The sequence below is a fragment of the Ictidomys tridecemlineatus genome, chromosome 7 (assembly GCF_052094955.1).
Source record: "Ictidomys tridecemlineatus isolate mIctTri1 chromosome 7, mIctTri1.hap1, whole genome shotgun sequence".
Classification (NCBI taxonomy): domain Eukaryota; kingdom Metazoa; phylum Chordata; class Mammalia; order Rodentia; family Sciuridae; genus Ictidomys; species Ictidomys tridecemlineatus.
Window position 1 is genome coordinate 102153606 of NC_135483.1, and position 22508 is coordinate 102176113.

Sequence of the window (22508 nt, forward strand, 5' to 3'; positions counted from 1 at the left end):
CTTTTTGCTTTCTTCCCCCAATATCAGCAGCAATGATAACTCCTGCGTTTGAAGGCATGTTGTTTCAGAGAGCTATCTTATAGACAGGATGCCACGGACCACAATGCTCACGCCAAAGGCACAGTGAGTGGAGAGATGACTGATGGGAGCCAGGGTCATATTAGTTCCTCTGTCCCTGACACATCTGTGGGAGTCAGGCAGGGGGCAGACGTTATTATCCACACTTTATACTGAAAGATACTTTATAGTCGGGGCTAGAGAAAGCCAATGATATATAGTCAGCCACTGTGTCATTCACACTCTTCTTCCTTTTTTCTGGAAAGCACTACACCATCAGCTTTTATTCATTTTTATTATACATCTATTTTTTTCTTAGAGTCCTGAATGACTTTCACATAAAAGTGAAGGAAAAAATATACTCACACACACACACACACAAACACACACACACACACACACACACACACACAAGGCTGAGAAAGTCCATGAGCAGAACTACTTCCCTGGGTGTTAGAGAGCAATGAGGTGTTTCAGAAATGGTCCCTTGTCATTAGCTAATTACGGAAGAAATCTCTCCTGGGTATCTGTTGCAGTGTGCAAGCATTAGGGCACGATTTTTGCCTTAAGTGAGGGAAAGAAAAGGGGTGGCGAAGGATGAAGGTTCCACTTGTCCTGTGTCACTTAGCCCCTCTTGTGTCTGGCATCTGGCTTCCAGGTTCTTCTTCCTGGATGCAGGAGATGGTGGAGACTCCTGTGCAGGGAATAAATGCTTCCCAGATTCAGCCCTCTGCTTCCAGTGGCTCTTGTATTTCTTCTAAGCTGATGTAGAACAGATGAGGACACCTGAGGAATTTTCAGGAAGCAGGTTTATTTAAGCTACAACAGTCCATAGGATTTAATGCCTAAAAAAGTCTCTGGATCCCCATTCTGGAAATTCTTTCAGATTTATACTCAGTGAGGTGGTTACATGAGAGTGGCTGGGTATGTAACAGTTACTCTTTGTCTCATATTCCTAGGTTAGACAGAGGTTTCACAAATATCTACTAAAAAACACCAGATACAATAACTTTTACACAGCAACAGGCTTGATTGCAGACCTAGATTTTACAAAAAAAGAGAAACCTGGCTTTTACAAGAAAGAGGAAGCCTGAAACCACAATGAACTCTCTGCAAAAATCCTGCTAACTTTCTTTGTAAAAATCTTGTTGACTAGGACAGAAGCTTCCATGTTACAATTTTTGCTGGGAGGGGTCTCTGTGGAGAAGTTTAATTATGAAAATGGTCTTTTGGATGGGGGTACCTGGTGGCTGCATCAAAGTAGTAGAAACTTGTGCAGAAAGGTCTCAAAATTGTTCTTACAGTATAAAGATTTGTTTCACGTTTTTTTTTTTTTTTTTTTAGCCATGCCCAGACTAGTTGCCATTTCTGAAGTTCACTGGATGGGTACCCTCCTTTAAGCCTTCCCATCTGTACCTCTCCTGTGCCAGCTACTTTCCTTTTTTTCTCCTTCACCTCCTCCTTGACCCAGTCTTCAACTAGTATCCTTCTGCTCACTCACAGGAGAATTCATATTATGAACCAAGGAGATAATAAAAATATTGAGTTGGTTGCAGCAATAAAGAAGTCTTTGCAGTCCCAAGGCTATGCTAACCATGAAACCTCAAGTTACTGCATTGTGGGGAAGCCAAAAGGAGACTGGAAAATAGGCAGCAAGTCCAGATTTTAAAGTGCTTGTAATAGTTAATTTGAATTGCTCACTCAATTGGATTAAGAGATGCAGAAGAGTTAAGAGGCTTCTGGGTGTGTTGATGAAGATGTATCTAGGAATGATTGGCATGTGGAAAAGCAAACTGAAGAGGAGACCCTCCCTAAGTGTGGGCAGCACTGTCCAATAGGTTGAAAGATTGGATGGAATAAAAGTTGGAAGAACAAGGAAGCAGCAGCAGTTGCAAGCTCCATTTTTCTTGAATAGGTTCTTAATTGCTGCTGCGAATACCTAAGGATTTCAGACTCTAGGTCCTTCAGTCTTCCAAAGCAGACATTGCAGTGATACTTCAGGGAATTTCCAGAAGCTGTCAGTCCCAGACTGGGATAGCATAGTTGATCCCTCTTGTTTTCAGGCTTCAGCATCTTGGACTGTACAGTTACTGGTTCCTCCAGCTCTCTAGCCTGCAGACGGCTATTGTGGACTATCCAGCTTTTGATTGTCTAAGCCAATCTAATTAATCTTCTTTTTATAATCATACCTCCTATTGGTTCTGATCCTCTAGAGAACCCTGACTAATACAGAGTCATTCAGGAGGTTTGCGCCAGTGGCTCTTGAGCAAAAATGTGGAGACTTGAAAATGAAAATATCAAAATGCCATTACGTCATGCTAGTGTAAACCTGCTATGTATGTATGTGTCCTGCCTTCTCAATTCCACATTAGATTTCTAATGTCTTCCAGGAGCCCAGTGTGGGGAATTATAGGGCCATGTCTACTCTGGATCTGTGGTGAGTTAGGGCAAGGGGTCCTGTTGAATGTGCATTCTGCTCACCCCATCCAAGTGTGTTTCATGCCCACCTTTCAAAAGCTGAGGTCCAAATGCTTCCCTTATTGTGAACTTTATAGACATACAATATGACCCACCTTAGCACTTATTCAGAATATCATTGTTAAGCATTTACTGTGTGCATTGCCAATATTACATGATCCTAAATGTGCCAAATCTTAGACTCTTTCTATTCTCAGCATCTGCACATTGGGTGCCATGTTATGATTCCATTACTCAGAATTCAAAGCTAATGCACTCCCTGGGCCATCCTCTTAGAACTTCCAGCCGCCAGTTTAATAGCCCTCTCCTTCTCATGTCACTTGTCTTCATGATCTCACACAATTTTTTTTGTTTGTTTTCCAACCTTGCTTACTTTCCACTATTATGTTTTTCCAGCCATCTGTTTTCTTATTTTTCACCTTGTCCCTACCTTTGTGGCCCAACTGTGCTTCTCACTACCATGCACCAGCTACCGACTGTACCCTGTGGGTAAGACTCTAACATAGTTCCCAGTGTTAAGGAAAATGGCTAGTAGGTTCAAGACTTCATTAAGAGTGTAGGAACTTGGCCTAAACTGTGAAGAAAGGGTATCTTCCAGATAATTCCAAGGAGAGAAAAAGGAAGTCCAAGCAGAGGCATAATATTTGCAAACATCTCAAGGTGGACACATAAGAAATAATGTTTTATTCTAGTCTATTTATTGCAAATAGTGATTCCCATAACTCTAAGTGCTGGGAAAGTTTCACATATTCTATACCACTCATAGTGTTGAGTATTTGATAGATATCAAGGAAATGTTTATGAAGGAAGAAATGTCTTTCTGATGAAGAGGTTGATCTTTGAAGGCAGTAAGATAAAATCCCAGCATTATCTCATAATTGATACAGAATCTGGATAATGTTACTAAACCTCTCCCTGCTTCAAAGTCTTGATCTACACAGTAGAACTGATAATGCCTACTTTACATATGCAAAGTGATTCCTGGGATGTTGTTTAATTCACATCACTAGTAGCTAGCTATGTGATACCACTAATCTTATTTTTCCATTGTGTTCACTGTTTCTTGTTGAATGTTCCCTGTGAAGAATATATTCCTATAAATGATCTCTATCCTTATCTACAAGTGGCCTTTTATTAATGCGATATTAAAGATTAGATCAGAAATTAATAATATCTTAAGGGTCACAAGAATATAATGAAAACTATGGTTACATTTTCTTTTGCAGAATGTTTTTGAGATCTTATTGCTGCTCCTGAAGTCTACCTATGGATAGAGGCTAAAAACTCTAGGTTAAATTTTAGATCAGAATGTCATAGGTATAATTAAACTTTTTATATATCTTTATAAATTCCTAACAATCTGCTATAAGTGTTCTCTGTCAGAGCAAGAGGACCCAATATGGAATCTGTTCCATGTGGGAATATGGACTGGCTTCTGAGAAACTCTATACTTTTTGTTACAAACTTTAGAAGAGGTATCTATCTATCAAAGCCCAGGTCATTTGAAAAAGAATATATATAATATATAGCTATTAGAAGGTTTTTCACTACTAAAATGGTTAAAAGAGTATTCTAAGGGGTCAAGAAGGAAAGTGGACAGTGAAAGAATAAGGACCAGAAAAGTTGCTCCTACATATGGACTGTCCAGACTTCTTAAAGAGGGTGTGGTTACCACAGGAAAATGAGGCTTACAGTTATCAATCTTGCCAGAGAACCTAGCTATCTGGAGTGTCTGTCTGAAGTAGAGTAATCAATCTCCAGCAGAGAGAGTGAAATTGTAACTTACCTATGCACAGCCCTGGGCTTCCCAATAAATGATAAGAAGACAGGAACTTGGAAGTATTTTTCTGCCTTTTTCTCTCTTCAGCGGCCCTCTAGTGCCCCCTAATGCCTAACATTAGCCAGGAGTGGTGGTGAATGCCTGTAATCCTAGAGGCTCAGAAGGCTGAGGCAAGAGGATCGCAAGTTCAAAGTCAGCCTCTGCAATTCAGCAAGGTCCTAAGCAACTTAGCAAGACCCTGCCTCAAACAAAAAGAGGGATGGCGCTGGGGATATGTCTCAATGGTCAAGTGTTACTAGGTTCAATCCCTGGTAGCAAAATAAACAAACAAACAACAACAACAAAAACATTCCTAAAACTAATGATCAAGCTCTCTGACAAAAGAGAAAAGAAATATTTATAGGATCAAACTCCATTATCAAAATCAGTGTAAATATGGGTGACTTCAGGACTGAAACTCAGAAATGGATAACTGGCACATCCACAAGTTGCCTTTTTCCCTTAAAAAAAAAAAAAAAAATATATATATATATATATATATATATATATATATGTTTGGACATCTAAAGGAAGCACTTGGGAAAACAAAAGGAGACATACTTATATTCATAATTTCATATATCACCTGAACAGTCTTAGATAATACTAGCACATCTCACACATGTATGTAGGACAAAATCTCAAAATAGGTCTAAACTTTTGTGATTAGTAAAACGTGATTTTTTTTTAACTTTGTTACTGTAGGTATGTTCAATTAAAAAAATACTGAAAGGACAACTCTTATTTATGAGCCCATATGATTTATTGCATTAAAAAGAACTTCTCACATTTGAAAAGATTAGGGCTCTGTACAAGTGCTTGTATTTGAAGCACCTGAACAAGGTACCCTTCTACCTGAGGATCTCCTGTGTTACTATTCTCATAAAAACTACCTTTTCCTATTCCATCTCTGATTTCCTCAGGCAGCTCACCCTTCTCTTTTGACATCTTTTTGTCTCACAACCATTTCAGTCTACATTTTCTCTAACCCTTTAGTTCATCTCGTTGTTCTATTTGTCAGTCAGTCCATGGAGATATCTGGGCTTCTCCATGGTGGACAGTAATTACTTCAATTTTTTTTTCATGAAACTTTAAAAAGGTCCCGAATTTGTCTTGCCTCAGTCAAGGAAGAAACCCTTTGAAACATGTTCATATTCATCTTTGTGGCATCAATATCATCTGGTAGTTAAAGAAAATTCTTACCTTTGCAACTAGTGATAATTCAAAAATGAAAACTGTAGAATGATTGGGCCTTTTAAAACATAACTTTGAGATCCAGAACAAGGATAAATGTGCATATGTTTATTGGTCATAAACCACTTTTGATATGGTCAACAAATATTTCCATAAACCACTTTTGATGTGGTCAACAAATATGTCCTTTTGAATGAGGGATGCTCTAAAGCCTACCATTTACTTCAGTTACATGCTGCATGGTGGATGTCCATCTGCACAGTGTATTTACACACAACCACACTGAGAATTGAGTCATCTCAAGGAGCAGCCACTGCCAGCTTCCCAAGGAAAATGGAAAAGTGGAAAGTTCCAAAAGATGCCATTATTTACTAGGCAGGCTTTGATAAAAAAAAAACAAAAAAATTGCAACCATCTCATCATTGTTAACCAGCAAAGTATTGGTTCAAAATATAAACCAATAAGATATCAAAAAATATATATTTTATTTCCATTTTTCATGACAAAATCAATATTTTCAACTCATAGGAAATTAGAAAAACACAGAAAAGCAGAAAAAAATGCTTAAATTCTGATCAAAGACATCAGTATTATACAGGGTACATATTTTCTGTTCTTTTTTAATGAAGTTTTCAATTCCTTTTTTCCTTGTTATTAATATACATTATAATGAAAATAATAACATTAAATATTTAGCATGTCCCAGATATTTCATCAAGTGATTTTCATATATTTATTTATTTTAATCCTTGAAATAGCTCTAAAAAATGAATAATTATTTGTGGTTTTAGTTTAGATTTGAGAAAAATAAGGCTCAAAAATATTAGTGTTGCCGGATATGGTGGCGCATGGCCTGTACTTTCAGTGGCTGTGGAGGCTGAGGCAGGAGGATGGTGAGTTCAAAGCCAGCCTCATCAAAAGCAAGGCATTAAGCAACTCAGTGAGAACTTGCCTCTAAATAAAATACAAAATAGGACTGGGAATGTGGCTCAGTGGCTAAGTGTTCCTGAGTTTAATCCCTGGTACCACCCCCAAAATTAAAGTGACCTCACAAGATATATGACGAATAAGTAACAGAACTTGGTCTCCATTCCCGGTCTACCTGGTGCAAATCCATACTTAACTACTGTGGTATGGTTTATACATATTTTATAACCTTTTCTAATTACTGTTTTTCTAAATTTTAACTAAAATAAAATTTCATTATGAAAAGTTGATCAATACATACTGAATAAATTAATGATTTTTTTATGAGAAGAGAAAGGAGTAATTTGAGTTCCCTATAGATAAGTGAAACAATACAAATAGAAAAAGTTGGGAGTTCATAACCCGCTTGAATCAAACTGTGAAATATGATGTATTAAGAACTGTGTAATGTTTTGAACGACCAACAATAAAAAAAAGTTGCATAATAAATATTTCTTTAAAATCTCCCTATTTAATCCTGGATCATCTCCTGAAGAAGGTTGACCTTCTCTGGACCAAGAGATCAATGAACAAACTTAAGAGATACTTGGCTCCGTTTGACTCAGTTGCCTGGAAATAGTTTTAAAAGATGATGTTTGGGTGCCTCTCCCCACTAACATAGCCTAAGACTTCCCCAATTCAGCAGAAATGATTTGTCCTCACTAGAGAGAGCACTGCTCTCTCTTTAATTGATGAACTGGTTAGCTCTTCCTATTCTGGTCTCATTCTGAGTTTCTAGGGGTTAGAACTTCAACAGATGAATTTTGAGTGGTACACAATTCAACCTGTAACAATTATTAGGGATCTGGTGACCACATAAAATGCTTCTATTCACTGTTTGTAAGAACCATTTTCTCAAACAAAACAAAAACAGGACCATCAGTTCCATAGTACTTTCAATCCTTCTAAATCCTTCAGTCCTTCTGATTGGCCATTCCATCCCCTTCCTCCATCCTAAGGCTCCTAACAAGCTACTCCAGTAGCCTATTTCGGGTATTCCAGTATCCTCCAAAGTCAGCATTGCCACACATATATGCAAGGAAGGAGGGGAAATGTAGTCATCCATTTGGGCATGTTGTTGCCTTAAGTTCACGAACATTACACTCTCAAGAAAAGTAAAGAGAGCGGATCTTGAGTAGATAGTTAGAGATCTCTACCACAATCTCTTTGACAAGTAAATGTCACTATATGAGTCTTTTCATGTAAAACAGTAACACAAGCCAGGCCCAGTGTTACTTGGGAAGATAGGGCAGGAGGATCACAGGTTAGAGGCCAACCTGGACAACTTAGTGAGACCCTGTCTTATAATAAAAAGTCAAAAAGAATTGAGAATGCACTTCAATGGAAGAACACCACTGGCTTTGATCACCAGTACTGGAAGAAGAAGAAGAAGGAGAAGGAGAAGGAGAAGGAGAAGGAGAAGGAGAAGAAGAAAAGAAGAAAAAGAAGAAGTAATACTGCTCAGATATATAGTAGATATGTTTTTAAGTTTTTGAGGACTTTCCATACTATTTCCTGTAAGGTTCCCCAATTTCTTTTTCTCCACTACTTTGTAAGCACATCTTACCTCATATCTTTTTGACAAGAGTCCTATTAACAGATTGCAATGATATTTCATTGTGGTTTTGATTTGCATTTCCCTTGTGATTACCAGTATTGAGCTCTTTCTCATGTGCCTGTTGGCTAAATGAATATTTGCTTTGGAAGAATCCTCATTTAGGTTCTTAGTCCAGTTTTTAAAATCAGAATATTTGTGTTTTGTGGGGATTTTGTTTGTTTGTTTGTTTTGCTTTTGCTATCGAGTAGTATGAATTCCTTAGATATTTTGGATATTACCCTCAACAGATATAGAGTTTGTAAAAATTTTCTCCCATCCTGTGCATGGTCTTCCCATGTGTTGATTGCTTTTGTTATTGTGCAGAATATTTTCATTTTGAGGTATTCTTACTTTTTAATTTTACTTTTATTGTTTGTGCTTGTGTTGCCATACTTAAAGGCATTGCCAAACTAGGCATGGTGGTGCACACCTGTAATCTCAGCTACTCTGGAGGGTGAAGCAGGAGGATCAGAAGTTCTAGGCCAGTTTCAGTAACTTAGTGAGACATTGTCTGAAATAAAAAGAATTTTTTTAAAAAATAGTACATCTGAAGATGTTCCTTAGTGTGTAAAGCATACCTGAGTTTAATCTCCAGTACTGCATGGGAAAAAATAGGAGAAAGAAAAAAAGAAAGAATTATTGTAAAGAATGATGTCAAACAAAGATTTTTTTCTTTTAAATATTTAAATATAAGCTCTGAAACTGCAATGCTCTTTTTTTATTAAAACTAGTTATAGTATTTAAGCACTGAAGTTATTTTAAATGAATTTTTGTAAGGCACAATTCCAATTTAACATTTTTGTAGGGTTGCATCCTATTTTTAAGCATTATTAAAGAAAATATCTTTTCCCCATTGTGCATTCTTGATACCCTTTTCAAATGACAGTTCACTATGTGAGCATGGATTTATTTCTGAGACCTGGATAATGTTCCATTGGTTTATGTATGAGTACGCCAGTACCATACTATTTTGATTAGTATGGCTTCGTAATTCATTTTGAAATCAGGAATTGTGATGCCTCTAACTTTGTTCTTCTATCTCAAAATTGCTTTATACTATTTGGGATCTTTTGTGGTTCCATTCAAATTTTTGGATTTTTTTTTTCTATTTCTATGAGGAATGCCTATGTAAATTTGCTATGATTTCATTGAATATATAGTTTACTTTGTGCTGTATAAACATCTTAACAATGTTGATTTTCTTGACCTATGAACATGGGATGTCTTTCCATTTATTTATGTGTCCTCAATTTCTTATAATGTCTTATAATTTTCAACATAAAGATATTTTACCTCCTGGGTTAAAGTTATTACTAAGCTTTATTTTCATTTCTTTTTTAGTTTTGATAGATGCAGTACCTTTATTTTATTTATTTTTATGTGGTGCTGAGGATCAAACACAGTGCCTTATATGTATGAGACAAGCGCTCTGCTACTGAGCCATAATCCCAGCTCACTACTAAGCTTTTTTATATCATTGTACATTTTCAGAGAGTCTTCTCTTAATGTGTAGAGTGTAACTGATCTTTTTAATCTTAGTTTTATGTCTTACAACTTTACTGAATTTGTTTATTAGTTCTAACAAATTTTTAGTGGAGTCCTTAGGGTTTTCTATAAATAGAAGATATGTAATAGATATAATATTAATTCTTCCTTTATGGTTTCAATGCCATTTATTTCTTTTCCTTTCTTAGTTGCTTGTGATGATGCTTCCAATACTCTGTTAAACAGAAGTGGTGAGAATGGGCACCCTTACCTTGCTCCTGATCTCAGATGGAAAGTTTTTAACTCCTTGCTGTTGAGAATGACGTTAGACATAGGCTTGTCATATGAGTTCTTTACTCTATTGAGGAGTATTCCTTCTATAATTAATTTGTTGAAAATTTTCATCATGAAAGAACTGTGAATTTTGTCAAATGCTTTTTCTGCTTTGATGAAGATGATTGTGTGAATTCTATGCTTCCCTCTTTTAATGTGGTTTATTGAATTTCTTGATTTTCATGTGTTAGATTATTCTTTTACCCTGGCCTCTGTTTATTTAATTTTTTAAATTAGGATAGTTCAGTGTTAGAGCACTTGCATAGCATGAGTGAAGACCTGAGTTGTATTCCCAGCACCACAAAACAACAAACAATATTCTGTGCTTCATTTTATTTATTACTTATTTATTTTTTTATTTGTTCTAATTAGTTATACATGACAGTAGAATGCATTTGACCCATCATACATGTATGGAGTATAATTCCTCATTCTTCTGGTTGTTTATGATATAGAGTTAATACAGGTTGTGTAATCACATACACACATAGGGTAATAATGTCCAATTAATTCTACTATAATCCCTACCCCTATATTGTTTTCCCTCCCTTTATTCCCCTTTGCCTAATCCAGAGTCCTCTATTCTTCCTTAGCACTACCTCCCCTTATTGCAAATTAACATCTGAATATCAGAGAAAACATTCAGCCTTTGGTTCTTTGGGATGGGCTTATTTTGCTTAGCATGATATTGTACATTTCCATTTATTTTCCGAAAATGCCATAATTTCATTCTTCTTTAAGGCTGAATAATAATCCATTGTGTATATGCACCACAATTTCTTTATTCATTCATCTGTTGAAGGGCACCTAGTTGGGTTCCATAGTTTAGCTATTGTAAATTGAGCTGCTATAGACATTGCTATAGCTATCTCACTGTAGTATTCTAATTTAAGTCCTTTGGGTATAAATCAAGGAGTGGGATAACTGGGTCAAATTCTGGTTCCATTTCAGGTTCTCTAAGGAATCTCCATACTGATTTCCATAGTGTTTGTACCATCAGCAATGTGTGAGTGTACCTTTTTCCCTACATCCTTGCTAATATTTATTGTTGTTTGTATCCTTGGTAATTGCCATTTGATTGGAGTGAGATGAAATTTCTGTGTAGTTTTAATTTGCATTTCTGTAATTGCTAGAGATGTTGAACAGTTTTTCATATATTTGTTGATGGATTTTATTTCTTTTTCTGTGAAGTGTCTGTTTAGTTCCTTAGCCCATTTACTGATTGGGTTATCTGGTTTTTTTTCTTTTTTTGATGTTAAGATTTTTGAGTTCATTATATATCCTGGAGACTAATGCTTTATTGGTGGTGCATGTTGTAAAGATTTCCTCCAACTCTATAGGCTCTCTCTTCACATTATTGATTGCTTCCTTTGCTGTGAAGAATCTTTTTAGTTTGATTCCATACCATTTATTGATTCTTGATTTTACTTCTTGCACTTTAGGAGTCTTGTTAAGGAAATCAGTTCCTAAGTCAACATGGAGGAGATTTGGGTGTTTTCTTCTATATTTTCTTCTAGTAGGTGTTGCAGGGTGTCTGTTCTAATGCCTAAGTCCTTCATCCACTTTGAGTTGATCTTTGTACAGAATAAGAGGGGTTTAGTTTCATTTTGCTATATAATTTCCCAGCACAATTTGTTGAAAAGGCTATTTTTTTCTCCACTGTGTGTTTTTGGCACCTTTGTCCAGTATGAGATAATTGAATTTATGTAGGTTTTTCTCTGTGTCTTCTATTCTGCATCATTGGTCTGTGTGTCTGTTTAGGTGCCAATACCATGCCATTGTTGTTACTATGGCTCCACAGTATAATTTAAGTGCTGGTATTTTGGTGTCTCCTGCTTCACTTTTCTTGCCTAGGATTGCTTTGGCTTTCTTCTATTTTTTCCAGATGAATTTTATGATTCCTTTTTCTATTTCTATGAAGAATGTCACTGGAATTTTATTAGGAATTGCATTAAATTTGTATAATACTTTTGGCAATTTTGACAGTGTTAATTCTGACTATCCAAAAGCTGGGAGATCTTTCCATCTTGTAAGATCTTCTTAATTTCTTTCTTTAGTGTTCTGTAGCTTTCATTGTAGAGGTGTTTTACCTCTTTTGTTAGACTGATTTCCCATTTTTTCTTCCTTTCTTTCTTTCTTTCTTTCTTTCTTTCTTTCTTTCTTTCTTTCTTTCTTTCTTTCTTTCTTTCTCTTTCTTTCTTTTCTTTTTTTTTTTTGAGGCTATTGTGAATGGGGCAGTTTTCTTAATTTCTCTTTCAGTGAAATCATCACTGATGTATAGGAATGCATTTGATTTATTGTGTTAATTTTATATCCTGCTACTTTGCTGAATTCATTCATTAGTTCTAGAAGGTGTTTGGTGGAAATTTTTGGATCTTCTAAATATAGAATCATGTCATCAGAAAATAGTGATAGTTTGAGTTTTTTCCTATTTGTGTCCCTTTAATTTCTTTCTTATAATTGCTCTGGATAGCATTACAAGAATAATGCTTCATTTTAAATATGTTGAAAATGTAGAAATTTTAAACTACATGTGTAAATAAGCTTTTCATTTTGGTATGATCAAAATACTTGAAAGAACAAACGGAGAGCAGTGAAGATTTGTTTTGGTTCATGGTTTCAGAGCTTTCAATCTATGGATGGCTGACTCCATTGCCCTGGGCCTGAGATAAAGCCATCTTGTATAATCATGGTAGAAGGATGTGAGGGATAAAAATTGCTTAGTTGATAGCAGCAAGGAAGCAGAGAAGAATGAGGAGACAAAATGTAAATCCCAAAGTCCCATTCCCAGTGACCTATCACTCTAGTCATATTCTGACTGCCACACTTACCACTCAGCCCATAATCCTTTCAAATTATCAATCCACAAAATGGGTCAATCCATGATTAGCTTACAGCTGTTTCTAATCTAATTGTTCCACTTTCTAACTATTTCTGCATTGTCTCACACATGAGTTTTCAGAGGACACTTTATATGCAAGCCGTAACTCTATGTATCACCATAATTCCACCAGAAAGAGCCACTAGTAAGCAAATTAATCTGTTTTATACACATGTATTTATGTTACTGTATTCTACCTGATTCATGTGTGCAAATTTGCATTTTATTAATTCAATTTGAAATTGTAAGCCATTTTTATGTTTACCATAAACCTCATCATTAGTGGGGGCAAATAGTATATCATATGTATATACCATAATTTACTTAACTATTCCCATAATTTTAGAGCCAGTTTTGTTTTATTGCATATTATAATGTTCAGTATTGGTCCAATTTCAGATTATTTCTTGAGAATAGTTATCTAGAATTCAAAATGATGTGTCAAAGGGATTATTAATATTTTTTGGTTTCTTGATTTATATTTCCAAATATCTTTTTGTAATATTTGGTAACAAAACTTGAAGAGTTCTCAAAATAAAGCTTCAATTTTATCTTTCAGTTTAAAAGCTTAAAAGTCTTTAGCTTAATCCTGGGTCCACTTTCCATTCTCTCAGATGCTCCTCCCACCAACTCCCAAGATCCTTCTTTGGGATTTATGTGAAACTCAAAGTCACCACTATTTGCAAAAGCTAAAATCTTGGGTAGATTATGTTCCTCTCTAGTGCATAGGAAGGAAACACAAAGCACAGGACCCAAAACAAGACGGACACACGGAGCCCAAACTGAGACCAGAATCAAGATGCTGAAAGTAGGAGGGCAGGTTTGATGGGGGAAAGGAAGAGGCAAAAGCAGAAGAGGACCTCTGAAGCCACGGGCAGTGTGTGGCTTTCAGTCTCCTCTGTTCACTGGTCCTCCTGGGAGCTGCTGGGAGGAGAGGAGAAGGCTATGCGGAAACTGTCTTCTGACCTCCCTATGAACTTAGGCTATTAGTGGAGCCTTCCCTCCATTACTAAATATGCCTTTCTCTTAGATGTCCCCTTGATGAAACTCCAAGAGGTGTGATTTCTATGCTTGAGGGCTTCCTTTAGCAGGAACAAATACTTGGCTGTGTATGTTAATGACAAGCATCTATTCTCCCTTAAATTTCTGAAAGTCATCATGGTCTTCCCGGTGTTTGTCCTCCCATTTCCCCTCTAAACAAATCCTGCTTCCATCTTAACTCCTGCCTACTTGTCCTGTAAAGCTCAGATCAAAATATACTCTATTGGATAGCTCTATTGCATGCTGTCTCATCAACATGTATGTCAGCTTCATGGCACTTGATCACAGTTGTGATGACGATGTTCTGGAAGCTTCATCTTGTTGCTGTGAATGCTTGAGGTGGGCAAAGTCTCAGGCTGACTCCCTCCTGGTCTGTGTCCTGACCCATGAGAATCCAGTATGACCATTAAGAACAGTTTCGTAAACATCTTCTGAGTAAAAAAACATGCTAATATGAAGGAGTCTCTCTTCAAACGTGAAATACAGTCTTAACTTTGATCCCTTACTCTCCCTGAGTCTGTGAACCAGGAAAATAAGTTTTGATACATAGGGCAGTCCTGCCTCTACATTTGCTGATAGCATGCCAGTCAGTCCTGGTAGTTTTCAGACAAATCAAATTAGAAATGGTTGTACTCATTTGGAAAATCACGAACTGGCTTTGAAATCTTTTCCCACAAATTAGATTGAATCAAGATCATTTTTCCCCAGCTTATAAATGCTTGATTGGCTTTGTTTGATGCTTCATGATTGAAGCTCAGCCTTGCATGGCTAGCTTTAGTTTTTTTTTAACTCGCCAGGGTGTTGTGATGTCTGGATGATGATTAAAAACAAAACAAACACCCACAATAAAAATTATTTGTAAATAACAGCTCAGCGCAGTAACATAACCCTCAGAAGTGGCACATTTAAGAAACTCTGAAACCAGTCAAGGTAAGCAGAACTTCAAGCTGGGTCTGCTCTATTACCTTGGGGTATTAAAAATTGCAGTTAGCTATCCTGGGCTGGCTTATCATCCCCTCTCAGGGATGATAACAGAAGGATGGAACAGGACTTCCCCATAATGACAAATGAGGATTCCTGGTGGAAGTGGGTAGTCTACCCACCCTATCCATTTCTCTGGCCCACCCCTTGTAATACTTTTCTCTCATTTCCATCTTTGTCACCAAGCTTTGTTCATAATTAATTACAAGCCTTCCTTGATCTGTGACCACAGGCCCTATTTCAACAAAATGGTCACTCTCCCTTTTTTTTTTTTTTTGTTTCCCAGCTGACTTGAACTCTGGATTAGCTAGCCTTTTGTTGTTGTGATCAAAATCCCTGATTTGAATAACTAAAAAGAGGAAAGATTTATATTGGCTCATGATTTCAGAGGTTTTAGTCCAAAGTTGGCCAGCTCCATTGTTTGGGCCTGAGGTTAGGCAGAACATCATGGCAGAGGGTGAGAAAGAGGAAAGCTGCTCAGCCCATAGAGACAGGGGAGAGGGAGTGGGGGGTGGGGTAGAAAAGAAGAGAAGGGAAGGAAAGGGAGAGATGAAGAGGTGACAGGGGACAAGATGTTGCCCCCAAGGACCAACTCCTTCACCAAAGTTCCACCTTCCACTAATGCCACCAAAATGTCAATTTGGAGATGAGAACAGAGTCTTCATTGTTCAATCAGTTTCCAAAAGTCCCACCTCTGAACATGGTTGCACTTGAGACTAAGACTTCAATACATAATCCTCTGGGGAGCATTCTAGATACAAACCATAAGAGACCCAGACTACTGTCTTACTGCCAAGCCGGTGAGCAGTGTTGGGGATGGTGAAGCCCTACAAGGGTTGAATAATGGGGATATCCATCTTATTGAGATGGACAAGAGACTACGGCCTTTGTATGTTCTTCACATTTCTCTTATTTATACTTCTGATGTTCTGGTTATCATTGAAACCTGAGCAGATGTTAATGTTTGAAAGTCTTCCACATATCTAAATGGTTTGATTCACCAAAAGTAGATATTACTAGAGGTCTTTGGGAAAGTGATATGAGTCCAGAAAGAATGCCCTTACAAATTCAACTACTTGATTCGACTGGAGGAAAAATACCAATGAATGGGAAATACTGATAATCAATACACCAGAAATGACACACATTAGCCATAAGCCATAGTCTATCAAGCCAACCCAAGTTTGACAAATAGGAATCCACTCTCTTCCAAAATTTTTACCTAACAGAAACATAAGGTAAAGGCAAACAGCTAAGTAGAAAATTCAGGAACAATTATCTTTTGCTGGTAAGGTCTGAAATTGGTCATATTCATCAATGACCTCAAGCAAAACAAGAAAGGAATATATTTAATTATGAAGCTGTGTATTATTTCCCATTAACCTATTGAAGAACATTTCTCAGTTCTTTTAGCTCCATTTTCTAGCCTAATACATTTTGACATTTATGTCATAAATTGAGATCTGGCTAAAATACCTGGTAACCAATGAAGCTTTGCTGGATTTTATATTAAGGAATGTTCTACAAACACAGAGAGCCGTTAGCTCACTGCCCAAGATAGCTCAGTCTGTTCCTTCTCATACACTGACGTTCAGCCCACTGTGATGTTTCATTATTGTGTCTGTCAGCAGAGCAGCATCTTCTGAAGTTGGGCCTTCCATGTAAAAGATCAGAGTCCATTTATTTGATTCATTCTGTAGTCACCTAACAAAGACTTAAACAGTATCGAGTTCTCCCTGTCATAAGGCTTCAAGAAGGAAAGCCGCTGTCATGGTACTCCCACCCATCAGTCATGAGATGGCTATAATTATGTTATTACTGCAAGATCTCCTTTTTGATGAGCCCCTCTGTCACAGACAAAAGCTTTTAGTTGGATAAGTTTTATTGGATTTCACTCAGCATTTGACACCCTTCAGATGGGGTGGCACAATTTCCTGGTTACGTTCAGAAGGAAGGTGCTGTTCACAACCTACATTCAGTCTCAGTGTTTTCCTATGCTTTGCATTGAACAGACCTTGGATCCACACCCTGCAGATAGTTTCTCTCACTCCATCATCTCCAATAAACTGTTAACCACTCCACAGTTTAGCATTAACCTAGCATTCTTTTTGTGAACTACTTTAGAGTATATTTCCAGAGAAGAGGAAGAACAGACAGTCAAAAATTGGTTGTCCTTCTCTGGTAAATATTAGGCTTTCATTTTTTATATCATTTTCTATGTACTTTAAAAATATCATTAACATTTTTGGTGATTCATGCGCTTTTCTGCACTGAGACAGGAATTGGTAAGAGAAGGCAGAGAAGGCTTTGTTCTCCCTCTTTATGCTCTGATAATTCATTGGAAAAGACTTTTTAAATAAAAATACATGATTATAATTATTATGCCAACAAAAGATAATGACCAATCCCTCTCCAAAGGAAAGATAGAAGAAAAGTATTCATTTTGAGGCACCCAAGAATGAAAGAACTTAGGGAATCCTAGAAGTATCCATGCAAATAATCTTAGGTCACCAATAAGGAAACTGAGGCTCTGGAAATCACTTGTTTCTAGTAATCCAGAAAACTGTCAAGTTTGAAGAAACAGAACAAGACAGGAGCAATGGTAGGCACCATGCATGAGGTCTCATGCTATCCTACATCAACCCTGTTTTCATCCTCCCAATTTGAGGACACAAGAGGGAAGGTAGGGCTTTCTCAGCAAATATTCATGAAAAGAATCCAGTATGCCTAGATTTAGATACTTTTACTTTCTTCTCAGAAATAAAAGCAAGATGCTCTATACCAAATTACAAATGTCCTATTATGTAAGAATTATGCAGTCGTCAAAAAGTAGCTAATTATTATAAGAAATATGATAAATTTCTTCAGGTAGCACATACCATGGAAAGCCAGTAGAGAATTAGCCACCTTGGGGGTGGGGTTATGGATAAAGCTGCAGGTGTACATTTAATAACTTGACAGCTGTAGTGTACATTTAATAACTTTCCTGCAGGTGTGAACAAGGAGTTTCACTTGCCCTGGGGGAAGAGCATAAAGTTGTGTGCAGAGCTAGGAGGGGTCACTCCTGGTGGAGGGAGGAAGGCTCAAGTATGCTTAGGAGTCAGGTTACCATAGGAGCAATGCCAAATGAAAACTTTGAGCAAGTTTAAGAGCTTTTTTTTTTTTTTTGCTCTTAGTGTGTCCTCACACTCTATTGGGGTGGTGCCAGTGACCAGTTTATACCACCAAAGTATGTGATGGTCTATCAGCAATCAGGAGACATCTGTTCTTTCCTGTTGAAGTCCACTGTGCAAGTAGAAGACAATGGGAGCCACACTTGACCCTCACTCTTTGTCTGACCAGCACTTCCTATCAATTATGTCTGTACATTTCACATGAATAAGTTTCCTTTCCTTCCTCTCCCCTATTACTATTTGTATTAGTTTTCTCCACAGGAAAAAAAATCAGGATATATATGTATTTATATATCCATAGTTGTTTATACATACATATACATATACATATACATATATATATATATACATATACATATACATATACATATACATATATATATATATACTATCTGTCTATATATGTGGTGTGTGTGTGTGTGTGTATATATATATATATATATATATATACATATATAATTTATTTAATAGGAAATAACTATTATGGAGGCTGGGAAGTCCTACCATCTGTCACTTCCAAACTGAAGACCCAAGGAAAAAACAGAAATAAACAGTGGTATAATTCAGTCTGAGTTTGCAAGCTTGAAAACCAGGGGAATTGATGGCATAAATTCTAGTCTGAGAGCAGGGGAAGTTGAAATGATAATGTCCCAGCTCAAGGGGGAAGCAAAAAACAAAATAAAAAATGAATCTTTTATTTCTCTACCTTTAGTTGCAGGCCCTCAGTAGAGAGTAATTTTTGGCACATATGAGAAAGAAACATAAGTTACTAAGAAATGTCATCTTGGAAATTAAGAGAGGCTCCTACTTAGGATACCTAGAGACCTGAGACGTTTGTCATCCCGGGAGTCCTCATTATAGTCTAGACCAGCATCTTCAGTCAGATGCTGAAGACCGTCATTCAACCAGAACCTGGTGAATGTTGTCAAGAAAGAAACATCATACACTAAAGACTTAGTTCTTCCAATTTAGAGTAACTTTCTTTTGGATAGAAAACCCCTGTAGGTCTTATAAAAGATAGAGAGGGAAAAAGATCCATGCCAGTTTATTGAATTCTTCTTAATCTCTTCCATGAGGCCAGCACTAGTGACTTTACCTTGGAGATTCAAGCACAAGGTACCTTTCCTTTCCATGTCACACTTCATACCAAATACAGCTGCAGTCTACATTTAATAACTATAGAACGAAAAAGGATAAGAGTTTTGCATGCAACATCTAAATTCCTATGCTTAGCATATCATTTTACAATGCTTAAAAATATCTTAAATGGATTTTGAAATCTTGAATGCTTTAAGTGTATGTTGGGATGAAGGGACTCCAAGAAATGGAATTCCCTTCTAGGGAATGAAAGGAATGAAATAGATGAAAGAGGTATATCAGTTAAAATGCAGTCTGCTGACCATTTGCCATGTCTGTTTTGATACAATTCTAAAGCAAATTGTTTTCTTTCATGGCACTTCTTAATGATTGGTGGATATTCTCAAATGTTACCTTGAGAAAGATTCTGTTGTCAGAAATGGCACTATTGATAATTATCAAATAGTCAAAGTTGATTTCAAAAGTAGCACTTCTACAGGTAGCTAACTAACACTTTCTTCTTTCTCCCCACTGGAGTGGATAGTGCTGATTATTGATACTTCTCAGTACTGTGTGGCACTTTTCATTCCCTGGCATCAAGCGCAATGAAATAGGCTTATAAGCAGAATTGTCATGCAGTAGCCCTGTGATGGGAAGCTTAGCTAGAAACACATTCAACGGGTCAGATTTGGGGTAGAGGGAATTTTCCATTCACTCATACCTCCTTGCCCTTGGTTTTGCCAATGGAGAACAGAACAAGGGCACACTCTTAAAAACAAAAGACAGTTTCACCAGCTGCATGGGAACAGAGTAAAGTATAAGAGGAACTGAGGGAAGGTAGAGAGGAGAGTTAACTACAGGGAGCCAGGAAAACCAGTCAAAGACAGAGAAAATACCCAGTGGATTTCAAACTTTTCCTTTACCTTGTTGAGAAAATTGTTGATTACCACTCATGGCTTTATCTACGGCAGTAAGAATTCCTGAAAGCAGTTATTTGAAATTCTTGTTCCAAGGGTCTAATCCAGGGAGACTTTATATTTGAAGCTAACCCTGCCCTATAGTTCTCAAGCAGTTGAGGCCATTAAAAATAGGATGGAGGGAGATAGGAAAGGGAGCTGTCAGGTCCTTATCAGTGAACTGATCAAATAATGAAAGAGTCTCAGTTCTTCCAGTTTTCTACTGTCCTGACACCAGCCTTCCATGGCTTTCTTGACGAAGACACTCAGAATAAGACTTGAATTGGGTTGAACTTAAAGTTTTAAATCAATAACTTCAAGTGGAGATTTTAACAACTTCAATGATCTTTGCCTTCATTTTCTTTACAATTTCCTACCCATTATTCTTTTTACACAGATTCAAATTTGGAGTACAGTGGTATTCTGGCAACTTTGTTACAGGAGGTAATACGGACCTCAGGGAAAGAAAAAGGAAAGAAAAGTTACAACTATCCCCTACCTTCTCTGTAAATTGTTCATGATTTTGGCTTTTAAAGATAACCTTGCCAAAATTAGTCCATCATCAGTGGGAATGTTTTCATTCTTTAAAGGAAATTTACCACAAATCCAAAAACGCAAATGAAATAGCAATGAGATAACACTCAGAAGTATCTGGTTCCGTGGTGGCACCAAGAGCACAGAAGGATGCACCATGATGGTGGCTAGATGAGAAGTCTTCAGTTTGAAAAATGCATGCTTCCCTCTCATTGTCTAACAAGACAAAGGGATTTTGTTAAGTTACTTATTGTCTCTAATCCTAGTTTGTGTATCATTTATTTAGTAAGTTTTTAATGTGTGTGTTCATTTATTTATTTTTTCGGTGCTAGGGATTGAACCAATGTGTACTCTATCACTGAGCTAGATCCCCAACATTTTTTTTTCTTTTATTTTGAGACAGGGTATGGCTAAGTTGACCAGGCTGATCTCAACCTTGCAATCCTCCTGCCTCAACCTACCAAATAGCTGGGATTTTCTGTATTCTTTAAATCAATTCTATAATAGATGATTACATCACTGTGCAGAATTCACTGGCTATATTTGGAAACTCTAAGCCAACTATTTGACATGGTGGTGCAGTCTAATGTGTGGGCATATTTTTTTTTTTTGATGGGTACCCAAAGTATTATCCTTTGACTCATTAATTCACTTATGGGAATCTAATGTAAAGAGAAGAAAACATATAAAGAACTACAGCAAATGATTCATGCAAGAATATATTCATAGCAGTGTTATTGATGATTGGCTTCTTAAAAACGTACTTGTGTGTGAAAAAAGTTTGTTTTGGGATGAGTATTTATTTTCAGGCATACAAGTGTATCTTAAACAAACATGGTTGAGACCTAGGGATGCTTTTCTGGGAAAGAAGTTTTTGGATTTGATACATTAACTTGCTGAAAGATTGACAGCTGTTCTAGCTAATTCTGTGCTTTGGCCACCTCAGTGGAAATTAAATTCAGTCAGGGTGTTCCTCTGGAGAATCAAAATATCTCTCTCTCTCTCTCTCTCTCTCTCTCTCTCTCTCTCTCTCTCTCTCTCTTTTGCATTAAGTGGTGCTGGCTATGGGAGCAGGCTAGAAAAGGTCAAATCAGAGCATCTTGCAAAGGGAACTGCTCAGTGGCCTTGAAAAGAAACATTTACAAGGAACGTGATGTGTATATGGGTATTTCCATGATTTTACCTGATGCAGCTCACGGTATTGTTGTGCAGATTAGTGTTTGGAGGCCAAAGGAGAGAAATGGCAGGGTTGAAAAGTAGGATGTGGTCAGTTCTGAAGTTTGTGATATAAAATTCAAATGGCTCTCATAACACTTATTCACAATATAAGGTGTTATGCGAGCTTTCTTCTTAACCTATCTATTAGAAGTCACTACAGCCTATATTGCTCTGTTGTGCACACAGATTTGTGTTTTTAATTTCTTACAACTTTATAATGTAGAAACAATCTAGTCATTCTCATATAAACTTGGAGACATTGCCCCCTTATTATACAGAGAATAATCTTATTCTTTCTGGTTCTGTTCTATATACAATATTCATTCACTTTCTATCTTATGCTATTGCAAATACTATTAGTAAATTTAAAATATGACCAATGTCATCTAAGTTGGAGTAAAAAGTTTGGGCAAGCACAGAAAGGCTTTTAAACTCTGCCTTAATTCTCCTTTCAGCCTCACCTCCTTTAAGCTGTCTGGAACCTCCTGCCAGACTCAGTGCTGAGAAATGCCAAGTTCTCTGTAATTCCCAGGGTGTCATTTTGCCAACTTTTCCAAGATTTTGCCCACACTGTGCTTCTTGCAGAAAATGTCAACCAGGCCTCACTCATTCCTCTCTTTTCCTACCTCCTTTGATGCAAGCATTCTTTCTCTGTGATAGCTTTTTTGGTCTAGTTATTTCTTCTACCAGGATCCCTTGGGAGCTGGTATCTATCTCT

General features: G+C 37.0%; 1 protein-coding gene across 2 annotated transcripts in view; it reads left to right on the forward strand.

Annotated features, from left to right (window-relative positions):
• Cntnap5 (contactin associated protein family member 5) overlaps nt 1-22508 on the forward strand; it is a 790097-nt gene that overhangs the window by 391608 nt on the left and 375981 nt on the right. The window lies entirely within an intron of this gene.